The 23,980-nt window shown below is 45.2% G+C and overlaps 1 protein-coding gene across 3 annotated transcripts in view; it reads right to left on the bottom strand.

The window, feature by feature from the left end:
- The window catches only part of LOC135503896 (arginine-glutamic acid dipeptide repeats protein-like), a 263,662-nt gene that overhangs the window by 127,600 nt on the left and 112,082 nt on the right, over positions 1 to 23,980 (bottom strand). The window contains exon 1 of one of the 3 annotated variants that reach the window (XM_064922082.1): positions 3,110 to 3,174. The exons of the other annotated variants lie outside the window; for them this stretch is intronic. The gene's annotated coding sequence lies outside the window, so the exon portion shown is untranslated. Of the gene's footprint in view, positions 1 to 3,109; positions 3,175 to 23,980 lie in introns of those variants that run through there. 3 annotated transcript variants of the gene reach the window in all.

The raw sequence follows: 23,980 nt of genomic DNA, 5'->3' as shown, positions 1-23,980 counted from the left end.
TTTTCTCCGAAAAGGTAGTTAAATCCTTTGTTCCCCTCCCTCCTAGTTCTAGGACCGCCCCCCCCCCCCGGTACCAGAACTAGTCTTTGCGGGTAGTCTTTGCGGGTAGTCTTTAGAGAATAGGAGTGGGGCTGCTCGGAGAGCCGTGAAAAAGATAGGAGAGAGGAACGTGACTAAGGGTGTTGAAAGTTTCCTAAATGGCCCCCTATTCCCTATATCGTGCACAACTTTAGACCAGAGCCCTATTCCCTATATCGTGCACTACTTTAGACCAGAGCCCTATTCCCAATATAGTGCACTACTTTAGACCAGAGCCCTATTCCCTATATAGTGCACTACTTTAGACCAGAGCCCTATTCCCTATACAGTGCACTACTTTAGACCAGAGCCCTATTCCCTATACAGTGCACTACTTTAGACCAGAGCCCTATTCCCTATACGGTGCGCTGCTTTAGACCAGAGCCCTATTCCCTATATAGTGCACTACTATAGACCAGAGCCCTATTCCCTATACAGTGCACTAATTTAGACCAGAGCCCTATTCCCTATATAGTGGTACTAATTTAGACCAGAGCCCTATTCCCTATATAGTGGTACTACTATAGACCAGAGCCCTATTCCCTATATAGTGGTACTACTATAGACCAGAGCCCTATTCCCTATATAGTGGTACTACTATAGACCAGAGCCCTATTCACTATATAGTGCACTACTTTAGACCAGAGCCCTATTCCCTATATAGTGCACTACTATAGACCAGAGCCCTATTCCCTATATAGTGCACTACTTTAGACCAGAGCCCTATTCCCTATATAGTGGTACTACTATAGACCAGAGCCCTATTCTCTATATAGTGGTACTACTATAGACCAGAGCCCTATTCCCTATATAGTGGTACTACTATAGAACAGAGCCCTATTCTCTATATAGTGCACTACTTTAGACCAGAGCCCTATTCCCTATACGGTGCGCTGCTTTAGACCAGAGCCCTATATAGTGGTACTACTATAGACCAGAGCCCTATTCCCTATATAGTGCACTACTAAAGACCAGAGCCCTATTCCCTATATAGTGGTACTACTATAGACCAGAGCCCTATTCTCTATATAGTGGTACTACTATAGACCAGAGCCCTATTCCCTATATAGTGGTACTACTATAGACCAGAGCCCTATTCCCTATATAGTGCACTACTTTAGACCAGAGCCCTATTCCCTATATAGTGCACTACTATAGACCAGAGCCCTATTCCCTATATAGTGGTACTACTATAGAACAGAGCCCTATTCTCTATATAGTGCACTACTTTAGACCAGAGCCCTATTCCCTATATAGTGGTACTACTTTAGACCAGAGCCCTATATAGTGGTACTACTATAGACCAGAGCCCTATTCCCTATATAGTGCACTACTATAGACCAGAGCCCTATTCCCTATATAGTGGTACTACTATAGACCAGAGCCCTATTCCCTATATAGTGGTACTACTATAGACCAGGGCCCTATTCCCTATATAGTGCACTACTATAGACCAGAGCCCTATTCCCTATATAGTGGTACTACTATAGACCAGAGCCCTATTCTCTATATAGTGGTACTACTATAGACCAGAGCCCTATTCCCTATATAGTGGTACTACTATAGACCAGAGCCCTATTCTCTATATAGTGCACTACTTTAGACCAGAGCCCTATTCCCTATATAATGCTCTATACACATCCCTAGTCACTTCCTGACTGGACTCAATATACCAGATGACATATCTCCAGGCAGAACCCTACACTTATCTATTGACAATCAAAAGCTGTACTTAGCAACGGAATGATGCATTTCGCAATTTCTTGGCTTGCTGTCTGTCTGCAATCAGTCAAACACCTCAACAACAACAAAAACATGGTATCAAGAACGAGTCACTTGCGATTTCCCACATGACAGTTTCCTGTCATTGTTTTGGTGGTTATCTGACCTTCCTGCCTCACAACAACTCAAGACTTCTGCACCATTGACGCGTGCACATCAAAGTCCTACGCTGTCAGCTAATACATCTTATACTCCACCAGCTGCATAGGAAATCACCATTCACATCTGCCACAACAACAGGGCTGAGCCCTGATCTAGGACCAGTTTTGCCTTTTCGGATCATAATGAATATGACAAGACACATGAATATATATATAATATTTTATAGACCTGATTCTAGATCAGCAGTCCAACTGAGACGGAGACAGAAATCCAGGTGTGTGTTGTGTTAGTCTGGGTAAGACTTCAGTCTAGCTAAAATAGCTCATGGGCCAATTCATCAGCAACCTTGTAAAACCAGAGTAGAAAAAAAAAAGTGTTCACCACAGAGCTGCATTCATGGTGTACACACACACACACACACACACACACACACACACACACCTTGCGGCAGCAGAGACTGAGTGACTATTTGCTGTACTGGGAGGACCAGCTAGACACACAGTCACAGACGAAGCGTTTGAAGTGTAATGCTCCTTGACCAGTGTTTCTTTCAGTAGCTCCTTACCCACGGCACACTGCTGCTGCCTGTCCCTCACACAACAAAATGGCCGCCCCCCCCCCCCCATCGTCCCTGTCTCTATCACACCCCACCCTGTCCCCTGTTTAAAAGGCTGAGAGGACATCTTGCCTGTGGCCCCAACGGACAGGCTGCCTCTTCCTCGGTGTGGTTTCCCCCTCCTCTACACACAAACATCTTATCTAAGCAAACGCTGCACTGAATAATGATGTTTCATAGTCAGAACATCCTCTACTCTCTCTTCTCTAGCATTTTCAGCATCAAACAGTAATTAAAAAGGGAACAAGGGCTCAATGGAGTGTCTGCTCTCTGCTTTTAACAACTAGGAGGTCAACAGTATGCCCTTCTACCATTGGCTCTCTCCCACACAGTGGAAGACTAGAGCCTACGCGTTCTAAAACATGCTCTTAGTTTATTTATGATGCCAGTCATTGGCCATCCCTCCCTCCCTGCTTGAGGAAAGACAACATTCCTGCTTCACACAGCAGAACTGATGAGGATCAGTTTACACACCACTTCCCCTCCACTCTCTCCTCCCCCCTCCACTGCTGTAGTCCAGGCTGCTCTCACCTCCCCCCTCCACTGCTGTAGTCCAGGCTGCTCTCTCCTCCCCCCTCCACTGCTGTAGTCCAGGCTGCTCTCTCCTCCCCCTCCACTGCTGTAGTCCAGGCTGCTCTCTCCTCCCCCTCCACTGCTGTAGTTCAGGCTGCTCTCACCTCCCCCTCCACTGCTGTAGTCCAGGCTGCTCTCTCCTCCCCCTCCACTGCTGTAGTCCAGGCTGCTCTCTCCTCCCCCTCCACTGCTGTAGTCCAGGCTGCTCTCTCCTCCCCCTCCACTGCTGTAGTCCAGGCTGCTCTCTCCTCCCCCTCCACTGCTGTAGTCCAGGCTGCTCTCTCCTCCCCCTCCACTGCTGTAGTCCAGGCTGCTCTCTCCTCCCCCTCCACTGCTGTAGTCCAGGCTGCTCTCTCCTCCCCCTCCACTGCTGTAGTCCAGGCTGCTCTCACCTCCCCCTCCACTGCTGTAGTCCAGGCTGCTCTCTCCTCCCCCCTCCACTGCTGTAGTCCAGGCTGCTCTCTCCACTCCTGGATGGAGCAACCAAAGTAATAGAATGATCCATGAAAGTACAGGGTCAACTGTTCTAGTAATCATATTTCTAGGGGAGTAACAATTAAATAATGAATATAATGATGAACTCTAACTGGTTAGGGGGGTCAGGTAGCCTGTCGGTTAAGAGCGCTGGGCCAGTAACCGCAAAGGCTGCTTTGAATCCCCGAGCTGACTATAGCGCCCTTGAGCAAGGCACATACCGTCTGCTAAATTACTAAAAGTTAAATGTATCTTTAACTGATGTCTATGGAGTTTGAGTTACAGAAGATAAATCTGGACCTCCAACTTGATTAGTTTGAGTAACTTGATTCGTTTGAGTAACTTGATTCGTTTGAGTAACTTGATTCGTTTGAGTAACTTGATTCGTTTGAGTAACTCCCTCCCCCTCCACTGCTGATTCGTTTTCCTTTTTTGCAAAAAAAAAGGCATCTGTGTGATCATGGAGAACATTATAAAAGTCAAATGACATTTAGATCAGCAGGAAGAGCAACATTGATTCTGACACTTGTCTGGTGTGTGTATATGTGTGTGTGTGTGTGTGTGTGTGTGTGTGTGTGTGTGTGTGTGTGTGTGTGTGTGTGTGTGTGTGTGTGTGTGTGTGTGTTGTGTGTGTGTGTGTGTCAAATCAAAATCCTATTGGTCACATACACATATTGAGCAGATGTTATTTGGGACACCGTTGGGAGTGTCTGAAATAGAGCCGTTTACACTCTGGCTGCTGTTGCTGACGGTAACAATGATGTTACAATTTACACCATAAAATGATCGTTCTGCTCTGTACTGTCAAGTGAAGGCTTTGGGAGACTGACTGCCCCCAAGGTGGTGTGCATCTATTTAGAGGAAGTGGTTTGGGGTCAACGTGGGGGAGAGAGATGCACTCTACATACCTGCTGTAGTGAATATTATTGACTCCCAAACCTCGCTACTGCACACGGCTCATACAAGCCTGGTTTCTGTCTTAGCATCTACATTTACGCCGTGGAAATTCAGCTTCTGAGTGTTTTCATCTGGTCTGGTTTAAAATGTATGTGTACAACGTGTTTTGTTATGGGCCATCTATACAGCTTTACACATGCTTAATGTATTGTTGTTTCCATCTATACAGCTTTACACACTCTTAATGTATTGTTATGGGTCATCTATACAGCTTTACACACGCTTAATGTATTGTTATGGGTCATCTATACAGCTTTACACACGCTTAATGTATTCTTAAGGCCATCTATACAGCTTTACACATGCTTAATGTATTGTTGTTTCCATCTATACAGCTTTACACAGGCTTAATGTATTGTTGTTTCCATCTATACAGCTTTACACACGCTTAATGTATTGTTATGGGTCATCTGTACAGCTTTACACAGGCTTAATGTATTGTTGTTTCCATCTATACAGCTTTACACACGCTTAATGTATTGTTATGGGTAATCTGTACAGCTTTACACAGGCTTAATGTATTGTTGTTTCCATCTATACAGCTTTACACAGGCTTAATGTATTGTTAAGGCCATCTATACAGCTTTACATACGCTTAATGTATTGTTGTTTCCATCTATACAGCTTTACACACGCTTAATGTATTGTTATGGGTCATCTATACAGCTTTACACACTCTTAATGTATTGTTAAGGCCATCTATACAGCTTTACACACGCTTAATGTATTGTTATGGGTCATCTATACAGCTTTACACACACTTAATGTATTGTTGTTTCCATCTATACAGCTTTACACACGCTTAATGTATTGTTAAGGCCATCTATACAGCTTTACACAGGCTTAATGTATTGTTGTTTCCATCTATACAGCTTTACACAGGCTTAATGTATTGTTAAGGACATCTATACAGCTTTACACAGGCTTAATGTAGTTGTTCCCATCTATACAGCTTTACACACGCTTAATGTGTTGTTTCCATCTATACAGCTTTACACATTCTTGAATCATCTGCTGCGCTGCATTGTCGGGTCCTACACTATATTAATACAGTGTTCTAGATTCCCAACGATGAAACCGTATCAGAACCACATGATTACACAGACCTGTCTGTCTGTCTGTCTGTCTGTCTGTCTGTCTGTCTGTCTGCCTGCCTGTGTCTGCCTGCCTGTCTGCCTGCCTGCCTGCCTGTGTCTGCCTGCCTGTCTGTCTGCCTGTCTGTGTCTGCCTGCCTGTCTGCCTGTCTGTGTCTGCCTGCCTGCCTGTCTGTCTGTGTCTGCCTGCCTGTCTGCCTGCCTGTCTGTGTCTGCCTGCCTGTGTCTGCCTGTCTGTGTCTGCCTGCCTGCCTGTCTGTCTGCCTGTCTGTCTGCCTGCACTAGACAGACATGGTGCAACCATACATGATGACTGGCCAGAAATAAATGATTTCTTGCTTTCAGACATGTCACCGTCTCTCAACCACACTACGGTTGATTTATCTGCAGTTCAGTATGTTTACTACTTCATCCTCTGCTACCCCCCCCCCCAAACCTCTCTTCCCCCCTCTCTCCCTCCCTAACAACAAAGGGTAGTTTATTTTGTAGGATTATCTACAATTGTTCCTTTAATCAACGCTAGGCACAACGGGATAAATCCCTCAACAACCGACCAGTCTTCCCCTCCCTGGGGGAATGGGGGGAGGTCGGTACACCTATTGTGTTTGTGTGGAAATAGTGAGCTGCTTTTAGCTTGTTCGACACCCCCCCCTCCTAAGAATGTGATTGTATATTTTTACAATATGATATTATTTAAAAAGGAGTCAATTTTGAGCTGCCGTTACTACAGCTGTCAGAGCATCTTACAGTATGTGTGTGTGTGTGTGTGTGTGCGTGTCAACAAAGACACGTTGAGGCCTCTTGGTCTTGCTATAACAGTGTCAAGGGGTTTACTTCCTGTTTCCACCACCACTGTTGTTTCTGTGGTCATCTTTAACAGTTAAATGTACAGTGACAACAACATAGCACCGGACGACAGTCTTCTGGTATTATCTAGTTAGGCTGTTTCAGGGTTAGTGTGTGGATCAAGGTCAGGACAACCATAATGTCGCTGGCTGGCTAACAAACCTAACAGCTCATTCATAAGGCTCGGTAGTACCAAGACATCTTACAGTACACAACACCCACATGGACTACGTGGTTTCAGTTGGTAGTAAAAACAAAACATGAAACCGTATCCCCTCACAATCAGAGAGATACGTTTTTTTTATAAAAATAATACTGAACGACCATGTCAAAATGGCTGCTTGAGAGCAGTGACAGACGAGCACAGAGCAGAAAGAAACCATTACTATTTCCTCCTCCCGTCTATTGACAATCCTTCCACTGTTCTCTAAAATGAGGCGTTATGCTCCAATAAGCAGATTCAATCACTTTCAGCATCTGTTAGTTTTAACTCTGGCTGCGAGCCAAATGGTACCCCTGTTCTCTCGCAGTGATGTTACCATAGCAGAGTCCTGGCTTTGCTACTGATACCAGGTTAACTACCATGATACTCAATACCAAAATAATGCCATAGCAACAACAACAAAAAAGAAGGTATATTATCCTTTGTCACAAAATGGCACTTGATTCAGAAAGATAAACTCAGCAACTGCTCTGTTCAATCGTTGGCCATCTTTTGAGTTCAATATCATTTCAGTTGAATTATTATTTATTTATTTTACTATTTTTTTTACAACATGTATGCATTAATTAATCAATTATACAATCTTACAACTAAGTTGACTTTGATTTTACCAATCTAACTACATAACATAATGGTAATCGTTTATTTGAATGGTAAGTCTCTCTTGATAAACTGGGTAAATCAAGATGCAGCCACGGTCAAGTCACAAAACAGGTGGATTCATGTTCAAATAGGAGTGTGTGAATGAATTGAGTTATTGAGTTCGTTTTTGGGCTGATTTCACGGGGCTACAGACGAAAAACAATCTGCTTCCCTTCCATTTGATTGTATTGATTTTTTAATTTTTACCTTTATTTTACTAGGAAAGTCAGTTAAGAACAAATTCTTATTTTCAATGACTGCCTCAGAACAGTGGGTTAACTGGTCTAGAAACAGTGGGTTAACTGCCTTGTTCAGGGGCAGAACGACAGATTTGTACCTTGTCAGCTCGGGGATTCGAACTTGCAACCTTCCGGTTACTAGTCCAACGCTCTAACCACTAGGCTACCCTGCCGCCCCGCCTACTTAGAAGTAGCATAGAAGTTATTGCATAGAAGTAGCTAATTTTATTAACGTGTGTCCTGTCTCTAACCAGTAACTACGTCATTCAAGAACAAGAGAGGGGCTCGGAGAAATGCAGTTAGCTGAGGCAATAGATCCTCTTTGAGAGAGACGTGCAAGTGAATTGATAACATTTGTGACAATCAGCTTTTTGAAATCAGCAATATCTAGCCCCGTGTTTTTGCATATTATCACAAACTAGGTACTAAGGTCATGAACTGACGTTAGCTTCAGATGTTAGCTAGCAAAGAAAGATAGCCTACAACTCTGGAAGCTTCCGGGATCTTCTTGCATTGTAACGTGTTCTATCCTGTATGGACAGTTATACATGCTGTGTCGAATTATTAAAGTGTGTTAGTGGAGCTAACATGATGCAGCCCAGACTCCCGGTACAGGCTAGCAGTGAGTTAGTGGAGCTAACATGATGCAGCCCAGACTCCCAGGCTAGCAGTGAGTTAGTGGAGCTAACATGATACAGTCCAGACTCCCAGGCTAGCAGTGAGTTAGTGGAGCTAACATGATGCAGCCCAGACTCCCGGTACAGGCTAGCAGTGAGTTAGTGGAGCTAACATGATGCAGCCCAGACTCCCAGGCTAGCAGTGAGTTAGTGGAGCTAACATGATGCAGTCCAGACTCCCAGGCTAGCAGTGAGTTAGTGGAGCTAACATGATACAGCCCAGACTCCCAGGCTAGCAGTGAGTTAGTGGAGCTAACATGATGCAGTCCAGACTCCCAGGCTAGCAGTGAGTTAGTGGAGCTAACATGATACAGGCCAGACTCCCAGGCTAGCAGTGAGTTAGTGGAGCTAGCATGATACAGCCCAGACTCCCAGGCTAGCAGTGAGTTAGTGGAGCTAACATGATACAGCCCAGACTCCCAGGCTAGCAGTGAGTTAGTGGAGCTAACATGACGCAGGCCAGACTCCCAGGCTAGCAGTGAGTTAGTGGAGCTAACATGATGCAGCCCAGACTCCCAGGCTAGCAGTGAGTTAGTGGAGCTAACATGATACAGTCCAGACTCCCAGGCTAGCAGTGAGTTAGTGGAGCTAACATGATGCAGCCCAGACTCCCAGGCTAGCAGTGAGTTAGTGGCGCTAACATGATGCAGTCCAGACTCTCAGTACAGGCTAGCAGTGAGTTAGTGGAGCTAACATGATGCAGCCCAGACTCCCAGGCTAGCAGTGAGTTAGTGGAGCTAACATGATGCAGCCCAGACTCCCAGGCTAGCAGTGAGTTAGTGGAGATAACATGATGCAGTCCAGACTCCCAGGCTAGCAGTGAGTTAGTGGAGCTAACATGATGCAGCCCAGACTCCCAGGCTAGCAGTGAGTTAGTGGAGCTAACATGATACAGTCCAGACTCCCAGGCTAGCAGTGAGTTAGTGGAGCTAACATGATGCAGCCCAGACTCCCAGGCTAGCAGTGAGTTAGTGGAGCTAACATGATGCAGTCCAGACTCCCAGTACAGGCTAGCAGTGAGTTAGTGGAGCTAACATGATGCAGCCCAGACTCCCAGGCTAGCAGTGAGTTAGTGGAGCTAACATGATACAGCCCAGACTCCCAGGCTAGCAGTGAGTTAGTGGAGCTAGCATGATACAGCCCAGACTCCCAGGCTAGCAATGAGTTAGTGGAGCTAACATGATGCAGCCCAGACTCCCAGGCTAGCAGTGAGTTAGTGGAGCTAACATGATGCAGTCCAGACTCCCAGTACAGGCTAGCAGTGAGTTAGTGGAGCTAACATGATGCAGCCCAGACTCCCAGGCTAGCAGTGAGTTAGTGGAGCTAACATGATGCAGTCCAGACTCCCAGGCTAGCAGTGAGTTAGTGGAGCTAACATGATGCAGCCAGACTCCCAGGCTAGCAGTGAGTTAGTGGAGCTAACATGATGCAGTCCAGACAGTGTGTTAGTGGAGCTCATGTAGCAGACTCCCAGGCTAGCAGTGAGTTAGTGGAGCTAACATGATACAGTCCAGACTCCCAGGCTAGCAGTGAGTTAGTGGAGCTAACATGATGCAGTCCAGACTCCCAGGCTAGCAGTGAGTTAGTGGAGCTAACATGATGCAGCCCAGACTCCCAGGCTAGCAGTGAGTTAGTGGAGCTAACATGATACAGTCCAGACTCCCAGGCTAGCAGTGAGTTAGTGGAGATAACATGATGTCTGCTGCACAGTGACGAGAGCGAGCCATGAGAAAATGTGTTTGTTCAGTCATGGAAATAAAAGTGCTGAAATATTTGGTGCAGGTTCAGCCAACTAGCGTAACAAAAAATATTTTGATATTTCCAAAAGATAAAATATCATTAAAAAAATATCTCAATAGATTTCCCCTCCACAACTAACACCTATTCAGTGAAATTTTGTCCAGGACCCACAGGGCCGTGGTCAACAGTAATTCACTATATAGGGCACAGGGCTGTGGTCAACAGTAATTCACTATATAGGGAACAGGGCTGTGGTCAACAGTAATTCACTACATAGGGAACAGGGCTGTGGTCAACAGTAATTCACTATATAGGGCACAGGGCTGTGGTCAACAGTAATTCACTATATAGGGCACAGGGCTGTGGTCAACAGTAATTCACTATATAGGGAACAGGGCCGTGGTCAACAGTAATTCACTACATAGGGCACAGGGCTGTGGTCAACAGTAATTCACTACATAGGGCACAGGGCTGTGGTCAACAGTAATTCACTATATAGGGAACAGGGCTGTGGTCAACAGTAATTCACTATATAGGGCACAGGGCTGTGGTCAACAGTAATTCACTATATAGGGAACAGGGCTGTGGTCAACAGTAATTCACTATATAGGGCACAGGGCTGTGGTCAACAGTAATTCACTACATAGGGCACAGGGCTGTGGTCAACAGTAATTCACTACATAGGGAACAGGGCTCTGGTCAACAGTAATTCACTATATAGGGAACAGGGCCGTGGTCAACAGTAATTCACTACATAGGGAACAGGGCTGTGGTCGACAGTAATTCACTATATAGGGCACAGGGCTGTGGTCAACAGTAATTCACTATATAGGGCACAGGGCTGTGGTCAACAGTAATTCACTATATAGGGAACAGGGCTGTGGTCAACAGTAATTCACTATATAGGGAACAGGGCTGTGGTCAACAGTAATTCACTATATAGGGAACAGGGCTGTGGTCAACAGTAATTCACTATATAGGGAACAGGGCTGTGGTCAACAGTAATTCACTATATAGGGCACAGGGCTGTGGTCAACAGTAATTCACTATATAGGGAACAGGGCTGTGGTCAACAGTAATTCACTATATAGGGAACAGGGCTGTGGTCAACAGTAATTCACTATATAGGGCACATGGGCTGTGGTCAGACAGTAATTCACTATATGGGAACAGGGCTGTGTCAACAGTAATTCACTATATAGGGAACAGGGCTGTGGTCAACAGTAATTCACTATATAGGGAACAGGGCTGTGGTCAACAGTAATTCACTATATAGGGAACAGGGCTGTGGTCAACAGTAATTCACTATATAGGGCACAGGGCTGTGGTCAACAGTAATTCACTATATAGGGAACAGGGCTGTGGTCAACAGTAATTCACTATATAGGGAACAGGGCTGTGGTCAACAGTAATTCACTATATAGGGAACAGGGCCGTGGTCAACAGTAATTCACTATATAGGGAACAGGGCTCTGGTCAACAGTAATTCACTATATAGGGAACAGGGCTCTGACAACAGTTATTCACTATTTCTAACAGGGCTGTGGTCAACAGTAATTCACTATATAGGGAACAGGGCTGTGGTCAACAGTAATTCACTATATAGGGAACAGGGCTGTGGTCAACAGTAATTCACTATATAGGGAACAGGGCCGTGGTCAACAGTTATTCACTATATAGGGAACAGGGCTGTGGTCAACAGTAATTCACTATATAGGGAACAGGGCTGTGGTCAACAGTAATTCACTATATAGGGCACATGGTGCAATTTGGGACAGAGCCGCTCTCCAATCCATTGTCATGTGCCTGTCTGCCTACCTGTGCATGCTTGGAAATTCTCTCATGACAGACAAGTGTGTGTGTGATGAAGTGTGTGTTGTCCATGTAAAAAAAAAAAAGGAAAGATTTGTCTTTGTTTGTGTGTGTGTGATGTGATTTCAGTAGTGATGCGTGCCGGTGACGCACGTGCGAGTCACGTTGGAGGAAGTGTTTTCAACCCCTCAACAGTCCTGCTGTTTACATCTCTATTGTGCAGTAATCTTCTCCCTCACACACTTGGGACCACTCCCTCACACACAGCTCTCTATTTTGCAATGTGTCCTCTTTCCCTAAAGAAATGGTCAGACACAGACTCTCTCCCTCACACACACTGTCTCCCTCACACACACACTCTCCCTTCACACATTCATCTGACGGCATTGACACTCTCCCTACACATCAGTCACCTCCCTCATTAATAAATCCCTCGATGACACTCTTCCCTCTGACACTCTCTCCCGGTACACCAAATCTCCCTCCAACAGGACCCTGAACAGCTACTACCCCTAAGACTGCAAAATAGTTAAATAGTTAACCATCCTTAGTGATATCTCCCTCTCACACTCTCTCCCCTGCACATACTCAGTCCCCATCTACATGGCCAAGTAATTATTACTCATTGTGTATTGATTCAATGTGTTATTTCTATTTACTCTTCCCCTTCACACTCTCTCCTCTCACACTGTCTCGTAAACTCTCACTGATTCTCCCTCTCACACTCTCTCCCTCTCACACTCTCTCCCTCTCACACTCTCTCCCTCTCACACTCTCTCCCTAGGGCATGTCACACTCTCTCCCCCACACACTCTCTCCCCCACACCTCTCCCCCAGGGCACTCTCTCCCCCACACATTGGGTCCATACTCCCTCACTCTCTCCTGACTAATGCAGTTAAACCGATTTCTATCAGCATGTCACCTGTGCAACTAAAGGTGAAGAAAATCCAGATCAGCCTTTTGCTCCACACCAGAGACCTAGCAAAGCTCATGTCTAGCCCTCCATTTGGCAAATCTGACCGTGACTCTATCCTCCTGATTTCTACTTACAAGTAAAAAATACATAAATATACTCAAACAGGAAGTATCAGTGAAATAGAATGAGTAGAATGGGCGTCTCCATTCAAGTCAATGATGCCGTAATGGGTGGAACTGGCGGCCATTTTTGTGTTTCCGTTCTCTCTCTATTGGGATTACACCACTAGTTACTACGGTCACTGTGGAGGACCAGTTGAAGTAGCCTTCAGTACCGCAACCGTGAATCTCGTGTGATGAAGAATGCTTTGCACATCCATGTAAAAAAAAGGAAAGATTTGGTCTTTCATTTGTATACTTAAGTGATGTGATTTCAGTAGTGATGCGTGCATTGGGATTCTACATGCTGTTGCCAAATGGATACAAAAACAACATTGACGGCCTATAAATGAAATGATCATTGTTACACTTGGGACCACAGCGTCACATGACAGCTATTTATTTTGCAATGTGTCCTTTTTTAATAAAGAAATGGTCAGAGGAAGCAGACGCTAAGCCAGTAGACTGTTTCACGAGCACAGAATGGAATATGTTCCGGGATTCATCTGACGGCATTGAGGAGTTTAGCACATCAGTCACCGGCTTCATTAATAAATGCATCGATGACGTTGTTCCCACAGTGACCGTCGTACCGCAGCATTGGGTCACAAATCTGGAACCAACAGGACCCTGAACAGCTTCTACCCCAAGCCATAAGACTGCAAAATAGTTAAATAGTTAACCATCCTTAGTGATATCTCAATTACCTCGTACCCCTGCACACTCAGTACCCCATATACATGGCCAAGTAATTATTACTCATTGTGTATTGATTCCATGTGTTATTTCTATTTTTTTTTAAATGTCCCTTCCCTGCATTGTTGGTAAACATTTCACTGTTAGTCTACAACTGTTGTTTACGAAGCATGTGACAAATAACATTATGATTTTGTAGCCTAGCCCTAGAGCATGTCAAGGGCAGCATTGGGTCCATACCTTGTAGCCTAGCCCTAGGGCATGTCAAGGGCAGCATTGGGTCCATACCTTGTAGCCTAGCCCTAGGGCATGTCAAGGGCAGCATTGGGTCCATACCTTGTAGCCTAGCCCTAGGGCATGTCAAGGGCAGCATTGGGTCCATACCTTGTAGCCTAGCCCTAGGGCATGTCTAGGGCAGCATTGGGTCCATACCTGTAGCCTAGCCCTAGGGCATGTCTAGGGCAGCATTGGGTCCATACCTTGTAGCCTAGCCCTAGGGCATGTCTAGGGCAGCATTGGGTCCATACCTTGTAGCCTAGGCCTAGGGCATGTCTAGGGCAGTATTGGTTCCATACCTTGTAGCCTAGCCCTAGGGCATGTCTAGGGCAGTATTGGGTCCATACCTTGTAGCCTAGCCCTAGGGCATGTCTAGGACAGTATTGGGTCCATACCTTGTAGCCTAGCCCTAGGGCATGTCTAGGGCAGTATTGGGTCCATACCTTGTAGCCTAGCCCTAGGGCATGTCTAGGACAGCATTGGGTCCATACCTTGTAGCCTAGCCCTAGGGCATGTCTAGGACAGTATTGGGTCCATACCTTGTAGCCTAGCCCTAGGGCATGTCTAGGACAGCATTGAGTCCATACCTTGTAGCCTAGCCCTAGGGCATGTCTAGGGCAGCATTGGGTCCATACCTTGTAGCCTAGCCCTAGGGCAGGGCATGTCTAGGGCAGCATTGGGTCCATACCTTGTAGCCTAGCCCTAGGGCATGTCTAGGGCAGCATTGGGTCCATACCTTGTAGCCTAGCCCTAGGCCATGTCTAGGGCAGCATTGGGTCCATACCTTGTAGCCTAGCCCTAGGCCATGTCTAGGGCAGCATTGGGTCCATACCTTGTAGCCTAGCCCTAGGGCATGTCTAGGGCAGCATTGGGTCCATACCTTGTAGCCTAGCCCTAGGGCATGTCTAGGGCAGCATTGGCCCAATACCATTGAGCTCATTATAACAGAGGAACACGGTCTCTGATTAATCCCACAGGATCCAATTGAACCAAAGGGTTCTGCTGTTATCATTATGATGACTTGTACTGCAATAATGTGCTTGAACAGGAGTTAAGCAATACAAAGGCTACACTCAAACCATGTTACATGCTTGACAAGGCAAGTGCTAAGAGTAAACAGACACAGACAACTAAAGAGAAGCAGGCAGCGGTCTCTTGACCAGTAATCACCAACCGGTCGATCTTCAAGGCATTCCTAGTCAATCAAACATTTCTGTTGAAAAGTCCACGGATAAAGCCAGTTTTTTTCCTTCCAATTCCTCTTGCGTTGTTGGCGGTAGGTGGACATGATTTAGAAGCCCTGCGTGCCGGACAGGCAGTGTTCCCATTTTGTACCATGTCATTTGTCTGAAGGGACAAACTCCGCCTACCTGGTGGACCAAGAGAGCTAAATCAAGTGTGCCTACTGTGCTGGCCAATCGGATAACTCAAATGTTCACTGTTCACAACTTCCACGACCCCACAGCAAAGTTTGATACTAGACTACGTGAGATTTTATTACTTAAAATCATTACCAGAGAGACAAAGAAAGAATGAAGGAAAACAACTGCTATTTTCATGAGTTCATTGCTAAGTTTTAATTCAGCACTGTAAACCGTTTTTTCAACACTATTATAAAACATCATACTGCAATTTTCCCTACTTCCACTGGAACTACAACCAGCACTGCAGCTGGAATGAATGAGTAGCCACGTATATCGATAGGCCTTTTAATTATTAGCAGCTCGTTATGTCTATTTAATATTGAGGAATATTTCACTCTCTGATCATAGGAACAACATGACTCTTGAGAAGAGGACCGTCTGCTGCTCTCTCCCTACCTGCGCTGAGACTGACCGTCAGATGGAGGTAACATCGGTTCATTAAAAAATGTTTATTATTTAACATTTATGCTCAGCTGTGCCTCGCAAGTGATACAACTGATCTACTTTACCAAAGCTTGAGTTTTGAAATATATGGTCTGAGGACAACACTGACAGGCCAAGCATAGTCAATATGCTATGATAATGTATTTAATATGGTCTGAGGAGAACACTGACAGGCCAAGCATAGTCAATATGCTGTGATAATGTATTTAATATGGGTCTGAGGACAACACTGACAGGCCAAGCATAGTCAATATGCTGTGATAATGTATTTAATATGGTCTGAGGAGAACACTGACAGGCCAAGCATAGTCAATATGCTGTGATAATGTATTTAATATGGGTCTGAGGACAACACTGACAGGCCAAGCATAGTCAATATGCTATGATAATGTATTTAATATGGTCTGAGGAGAACACTGACAGGCCAAGCATAGTCAATATGCTATGATAATGTATTTAATATGGTCTGAGGAGAACACTGACAGGCCAAGCATAGTCAATATGCTGTGATAATGTATTTAATATGGGTCTGAGGGGAACAACACTGACAGGCCAAGCATAGTCAATATGCTGTGATAATGTATTTAATATGGGTCTGAGGGGAACAACACTGACAGGCCAAGCATAGTCAATATGCTGTGATAATGTATTTAATATGGTCTGAGGAGAACACTGACAGGCCAAGCATAGTCAATATGCTGTGATAATGTATTTAATATGGTCTGAGGAGAACACTGACAGGCCAAGCATAGTCAATATGCTGTGATAATGTATTTAATATGGTCTGAGGAGAACAACACTGACAGGCCAAGCATAGTCAATATGCTGTGATAATGTATTTAATATGGGTCTGGCGAGAACAACACTGACAGGCCAAGCATAGTCAATATGCTGTGATAATGTATTTAATATGGGTCTGAGGAGAACACTGACAGGCCAAGCATAGTCAATATGCTGTGATAATGTATTTAATATGGTCTGAGGAGAACAACACTGACAGGCCAAGCATAGTCAATATGCTGTGATAATGTATTTAATATGGGTCTGAGGACAACACTGACAGGCCAAGCATAGTCAATATGCTGTGATAATGTATTTAATATGGGTCTGGCGAGAACAACACTGACAGGCCAAGCATAGTCAATATGCTGTGATAATGTATTTAATATGGTCTGAGGAGAACACTGACAGGCCAAGCATAGTCAATATGCTGTGATAATGTATTTAATATGGGTCTGAGGACAACACTGACAGGCCAAGCATAGTCAATATGCTGTGATAATGTATTTAATATGGGTCTGAGGAGAGAACACTGACAGGCCAAGCATAGTCAATATGCTATGATAATGTATTTAATATGGTCTGAGGGGAACACTGACAGGCCAAGCATAGTCAATATGCTGTGATAATGTATTTAATATGGTCTGAGGAGAACACTGACAGGCCAAGCATAGTCAATATGCTGTGATAATGTATTTAATATGGGTCTGAGGGGAACACTGACAGGCCAAGCATAGTCAATATGCTGTGATAATGTATTTAATATGGTCTGAGGAGAACACTGACAGGCCAAGCATAGTCAATATGCTGTGATAATGTATTTAATATGGGTCTGAGGAGAACACTGACAGGCCAAGCATAGTCAATATGCTGTGATAATGTATTTAATATGGGTCTGAGGAGAACAACACTGACAGGCCAAGCATAGTCAATATGCTGTGATAATGTATTTAATATGGGTCTGAGGAGAACACTGACAGGCCAAGCATAGTCAATATGCTGTGATAATGTATTTAATATGGGTCTGAGGAGAACACTGACAGGCCAAGCATAGTCAATATGCTATGATAATGTATTTAATATGGGTCTGAGGAGAACACTGACAGGCCAAGCATAGTCAATATGCTGTGATAATGTATTTAATATGGGTCTGAGGAGAACACTGACAGGCCAAGCATAGTCAATATGCTGTGATAATGTATTTAATATGGGTCTGGGGAGAACAACACTGACAGGCCAAGCATAGTCAATATGCTGTGATAATGTATTTAATATGGGTCTGAGGAGAACACTGACAGGCCAAGCATAGTCAATATGCTGTGATAATGTATTAAATGCTTTATCTTCTATTTGAATTCCTGACGTCTATATGGATAAGACTTAATATGGGTCTGAGGAACACACAGGCCAAGCATAGTCAATATGCTGTGAAATGTATTTAATATGGGTCTGAGGAAACCTACTACCAAGAGAATACTGAAAACAACTATGGCTGTATTGAAAACCCTGACAGGCCAAGCTCATACTGAGCTCAGCATTCTCAAATGGAAAGGTCGACTTTAATTGAATCCACAAGGCTGACAGGCCACTCAGTCCTTTAGGGTGGCACATCACAAAAAAAGCACAAAGCAGTGATAATTATTCTTCAACTAAAAGAATAACCCTAACTGTGGACAAATTAATATGGGTTTGCAACACAATTGCTTAAACAAAAGCTGAGAGATCAATGAAGTAAATGAATCATTAAATATTACCACTCTGCCTGGGCCCGGCCCGGCCACTAATCATTAAGGAATATGGGCTGATTCATTAAATGCTACCACTCTGCCTGGCCCGGCATAGTCAACTAAATCATTAAGGAATATGGGCTGATTCATTAAATACTACCACTCTGCCTGGGGCCCGGCCACCAATCATTAAGGAATATGGGTCTGGATTCATTAAATACTTAACTATGCTGGGGAGAACCCGGACAGGCCAATCATTAAGGAATATGGGCTGATTCATTAAATACTACCACTCTGCCAGGCCAAGCCACTCAATCATTAAGGAATATGGGCTGATTCATTAAATACTACCACTCTGCCTGGGCCCAATATGCCTGAGGGGAACACACTGACAGGCCACTAATCATTAAGGAATATGGGCTGATTCATTAAATACTACCACTTGCCTGGGCCTATATGGACTAATCATTAAGGAATATGGGCTGATTCATTAAATACTACCACTCTGCAACTGGCTGTATTAACTAATCATTAAGGAATATGGGCTGATTCATTAAATACTACCACTCTGCCTGGGCCACTCAGTCCTTTAGGGTGGCACATAATCATTAAGGAATATGGGCTGATTCATTAAAAGAATAACCCTAACTGCCTGGGACAAATTAAGCTTTGCAACACTAATCATTAAACAAAAGGAATATGGGCTGATTCATTAAATATTACCACTCTGCCTGGGCCCGGCCACTAATCATTAAGGAATATGGGCTGATTCATTAAATACTACCACTCTGCCTGGGCCCGGCCACTAATCATTAAGGAATATGGGCTGATTCATTAAATACTACCACTCTGCCTGGGCCCGGCCACTAATCATTAAGGAATATGGGCTGATTCATTAAATACTACCACTCTGCCTGGGCCCGGTCCGGCCACTAATCATTAAGGAATATGGGCTGATTCATTAAATACTACCACTCTGCCTGGGCCCGGTCACTAATCATTAAGGAATATGGGCTGATTCATTAAATACTACCACTCTGCCTGGGCCCGGCCCGGCCACTAATCATTAAGGAATATGGGCTGATTCATTAAATACTACCACTCTGCCTGGGCCCGGCCACTAATCATTAAGGAATATGGGCTGATTCATTAAATACTACCACTCTGCCTGGGCCCGGCCACTAATCATTAAGGAATATGGGCTGATTCATTAAATATTACCACTCTGCCTGGGCCCGGCCCGCCACTAATCATTAAGGAATATGGGCTGATTCATTAAATACTACCACTCTGCCTGGGCCCGGCCACTAATCATTAAGGAATATGGGCTGATTCATTAAATACTACCACTCTGCCTGGGCCCGGCCCGGCCACTAATCATTAAGGAATATGGGCTGATTCATTAAATACTACCACTCTGCCTGGGCCCGGCCACTAATCATTAAGGAATATGGGCTGATTCATTAAATACTACCACTCTGCCTGGGCCCGGCCCGGCCACTAATCATTAAGGAATATGGGCTGATTCATTAAATATTACCACTCTGCCTGGGCCCGGCCCGGCCACTAATCATTAAGGAATATGGGCTGATTCATTAAATACTACCACTCTGCCTGGGCCCGGCCACTAATCATTAAGGAATATGGGCTGATTCATTAAATACTACCACTCTGCCTGGGCCCGGCCCGGCCACTAATCATTAAGGAATATGGGCTGATTCATTAAATACCACCACTCTGCCTGGGCCCGGCCACTAATCATTAAGGAATATGGGCTGATTCATTAAATACTACCACTCTGCCTGGGCCCGGCCACTAATCATTAAGGAATATGGGCTGATTCATTAAATACTACCACTCTGCCTGGGCCCGGCCACTAATCATTAAGGAATATGGGCTGATTCATTAAATACTACCACTCTGCCTGGGCCCGGCCACTAATCATTAAGGAATATGGGCTGATTCATTAAATATTACCACTCTGCCTGGGCCCGGCCCGGCCACTAATCATTAAGGAATATGGGCTGATTCATTAAATACTACCACTCTGCCTGGGCCCGGCCACTAATCATTAAGGAATGTGGGTTGCTGCATTATATATGAGGGTAATGTATAATTCAGTCTTAACAGTAGATTCTATGAATAAATAACGCTGTGATACATTTATAGACATTAAATGCTTACTTGCTCAGATAGGAAATGAAAGCACAGCGTGTAGCAGTGGTGTGGAACACGAGCCCAGTTTGCATCCCTGCTAGTAGTTTAGAAACTGTCCTTTGGTTGTTTGTTTCACCTCCTGATTATGTACGGTACATAAACTGTGTACAACCGTATGTACCATGCTATGTACAATGCTTGTGTGGTGTACAACCTTACGTACCACACTATGCACCATGCTATGTACAATGCCTGTGTAGTGTACAACCTTATGTACCATGCAATGTACAATGCTTGTGTAGTGTAATGTAACAAAAGGACAATTATGCTTATGTACAACCTATGCTACAACACAAAAACGACTTGCTCGTTTCCTCTAACAAACACTCAGAGACGCAAAATACACATGGATCCAGCGAGCGAGCGAGCGCACACACACAGTTAATCTCCTGCATCACTAACAATATAATTTGAGCTGTGTAACAACAACTGACAGACTGTATTTGGGTGTGGTTGACATGCTAGCAGCAGTAAAGCAGTTAATATTAGACCGTCTCTATAGGAAAATACAACCTTACATTAATTAAAAAGACCAAGAGGACTCAGTTTTATTCTCTAGGACATTTCATATGGGGGGGGGGGGGAGGGGGTTACCTTTCATAGGGGAGGGGTTACCTTTCATAGGGGAGGGGGTTACCTTTAATAGGGGAGGGGGTTACCTTTCATAGGGGAGGGGGTTACCTTTCATAGGGGAGGGGGTTACCTTTCATAGGGGAGGGGGTACCTTTCATAGGGGAGGGGGTACCTTTCATAGGGGAGGGGGGTACCTTTCATAGGGGAGGGGGTACCTTTCATAGGGGAGGGGGTACCTTTCATAGGGGAGGGGGTTACCTTTCATAGGGGAGGGGGTTACCTTTCATAGGGGAGGGGGGGAGGGGGTACCTTTCATAGGGGGGGGGGGAGGGGGTACCTTTCATAGGGGAGGGGGTACCTTTCATAGGGGAGGGGGTACCTTTCATAGAGGGGGGCTACCTTTCATAGAGGGGGGGTATATTTCATAGGGGAGGGGGGTTACCATTTCATAGGGGAGGGGGGTTACATTTCATAGGGGAGGGGGGTTACCATTTCATAGGGGATTTTATAGGGGGGGGTTACCATTTCATAGGGGAGGGGGGGGTTATATTTCATAGGGGAGGGGGGTTATTTCATAGGGGAGGGGGGTATATTTCATAGGGGAGGGGGAGGGTTATATCCTAGAGGGGAGTAGGGGGGTCACATTTCATAGGGGGGAGGGTTACATTTCCTAGGGGGGTTACATTTCCTAGAGGGGAGGAGGGGGTGTTTACATTTCCTAGAGGGGAGGAGGGGGTGTTTACATTTCCTAGAGGGGAGGGTTACATTTCCTAGAGAGGAGGGTTACATTTCCTAGAGGGGAGGGGGGGAGTTACATTTCCTAGAGGGGAGGGGGGGTTACATTTCCTAGAGGGGAGGGGGAGTTACATGTCCTAGAGGGGAGGGGGGGGTTACATGTCCTAGAGGGGAGGGGGGGTTAGATGTCCTAGAGGGGAGGGTTACATGTCCTAGAGGGGAGGGTTACATGTCCTAGAGGGGAGGGTTACATGTCCTAGAGGGGAGGGTTACATGTCCTAGAGGGGAGGGTTACATGTCCTAGAGGGGAGGGTTACATGTCCTAGAGGGGAGGAGGGGGTTACATTTCCTAGAGGGGAGGGGGGGTTACATTTCCTAGAGGGGGGGGTTACATTTCATAGGGAGGGGTTACATTTCCTAGAGGGGAGGGTTACATTTCCTAGAGGGGAGGGTTACATGTCCTAGAGGGGGAGGGTTACATGTCCTAGAGGGGAGGAGGGGGTTACATTTCCTAGAGGGGAGGGTTACATTTCCTAGAGAGGGGGGTTACATTTCCTAGAGGGGAGGGGGGTTACATTTCCTAGAGGGGAGGGGGGTTACATTTCCTAGAGGGGAGGGGGGTTACATTTCCTAGAGGGGAGGGGGGTTACATTTCCTAGAGGGGAGGGGGGTTACATTTCCTAGAGGGGAGGAGGGGGGTTACATTTCCTAGAGGGGAGGAGGGGGGTTACATTTCCTAGAGGGAGGAGGGGGGTTACATTTCCTAGAGGGGAGGAGGGGGGGTTACATTTCCTAGAGGGGAGGAGGGGGGTTACATTTCATAGAGGGAGGGGGGGGTTACATTTCCTAGAGGGGAGGGTTACATTTCCTAGAGGGGAGGGTTACATTTCCTAGAGGGGGGGGGTTACATTTCCGAAGGAGGAGGGGTTACATTTCATAGGGAGGGGTTACATTTCATAGGGAGGGGTTACATTTCATAGGGAGGGGTTACATTTCCTAGAGGGGAGGGTTACATTTCCTAGAGAGGGGGGGTTACATTTCCTAGCCATGATAGTATAGTACTTCTAGAGGGCTGATTGAGAGGCTAGTCATTATTTCTCTCTCTCTCTCTAGTAACGGTGGTGTAAAATGGTGTCAGAGGAGCTGTCATTGTAATGGTTAGGATGTGGAAACCGCAGGGATGTTACAGGCTCTGTGACATTCCGTGTTTCCCCTATATTTATTTAGCAGAATTCATTTATGATGTACAACGTGAGAGGGAGTAGCAATGGTGGTTTGATGGTGAGTGGATCGCCACAAGTCAGCGTACTTGTGCAAATAAAATCAAAAATACACTTCAGCACTGTCCTCATCACATTCTCACGTCCTTAACGTTAGCCGTCTAGCCCAACAAGGTAGTTAGCTTAGTTGTCTAGCCCAACAAGGTAAGTTAGCTTAGCTGTCTAGCCCAACAAGGTAGTTAGCTTAGCTGTCTAACCCAACAAGGTAGTTAGCTTAGCTGACTAACCCAACAAGGTAGTTAGCTTAGCTGACTAACCCAACAAGGTAGTTAGCTTAGCTGACTAACCCAACAAGGTAGTTAGCTTAGCTGACTAACCCAACAAGGTAGTTAGCTTAGCTGACTAACCCAACAAGGTAGTTAGCTTAGCTGACTAACACAACAAGGTAGTTAGCTTAGCTGACTAACCCAACAAGGTAGTTAGCTTAGCTGTCTAGCCCAACAAGGTAGTTAGCTTAGCTGACTAACCCAACAAGGTAGTTAGCTTAGCTGTCTAACCCAAAAGGTAGTTAGCTTAGTTGTCCAGCCAACAAGGTAGTTCGCTTGGCTAGTTAGCAATCTATGCTACTTATGTACCAACTGGACTGGAGCCTGAACTGAATTAGGTTTTCTGAAATATACAATCTGCAGTTGGCGCAGATTAATTATTCAGGCCATGTGTTTGCCTTTATGATGAGATAAGTAGCTAATGTTAGCGAGCTGAATTAGAGAGAGTGTGACTAAAAACCAGTACAGCAATAATTTGCCAGCATAAACCTTTACGGGCTATTTGCGGTTGAAATTGATCGCCAATACATTTTGTATACAATAATAACAGTGTAATGTACATCTAGGTTCTTTAATAAAACATTGCTGAACAGCGAGCTTGTGCTTGTCATAATGTACTATTATGGTCTGTG

Source organism: Oncorhynchus masou, chromosome 18, assembly GCF_036934945.1.
Source record: "Oncorhynchus masou masou isolate Uvic2021 chromosome 18, UVic_Omas_1.1, whole genome shotgun sequence".
NCBI lineage: Eukaryota > Metazoa > Chordata > Actinopteri > Salmoniformes > Salmonidae > Oncorhynchus > Oncorhynchus masou.
Note: the sequence above shows the minus strand (reverse complement) of the source record. Positions and strands in the feature narration are given on the sequence as shown.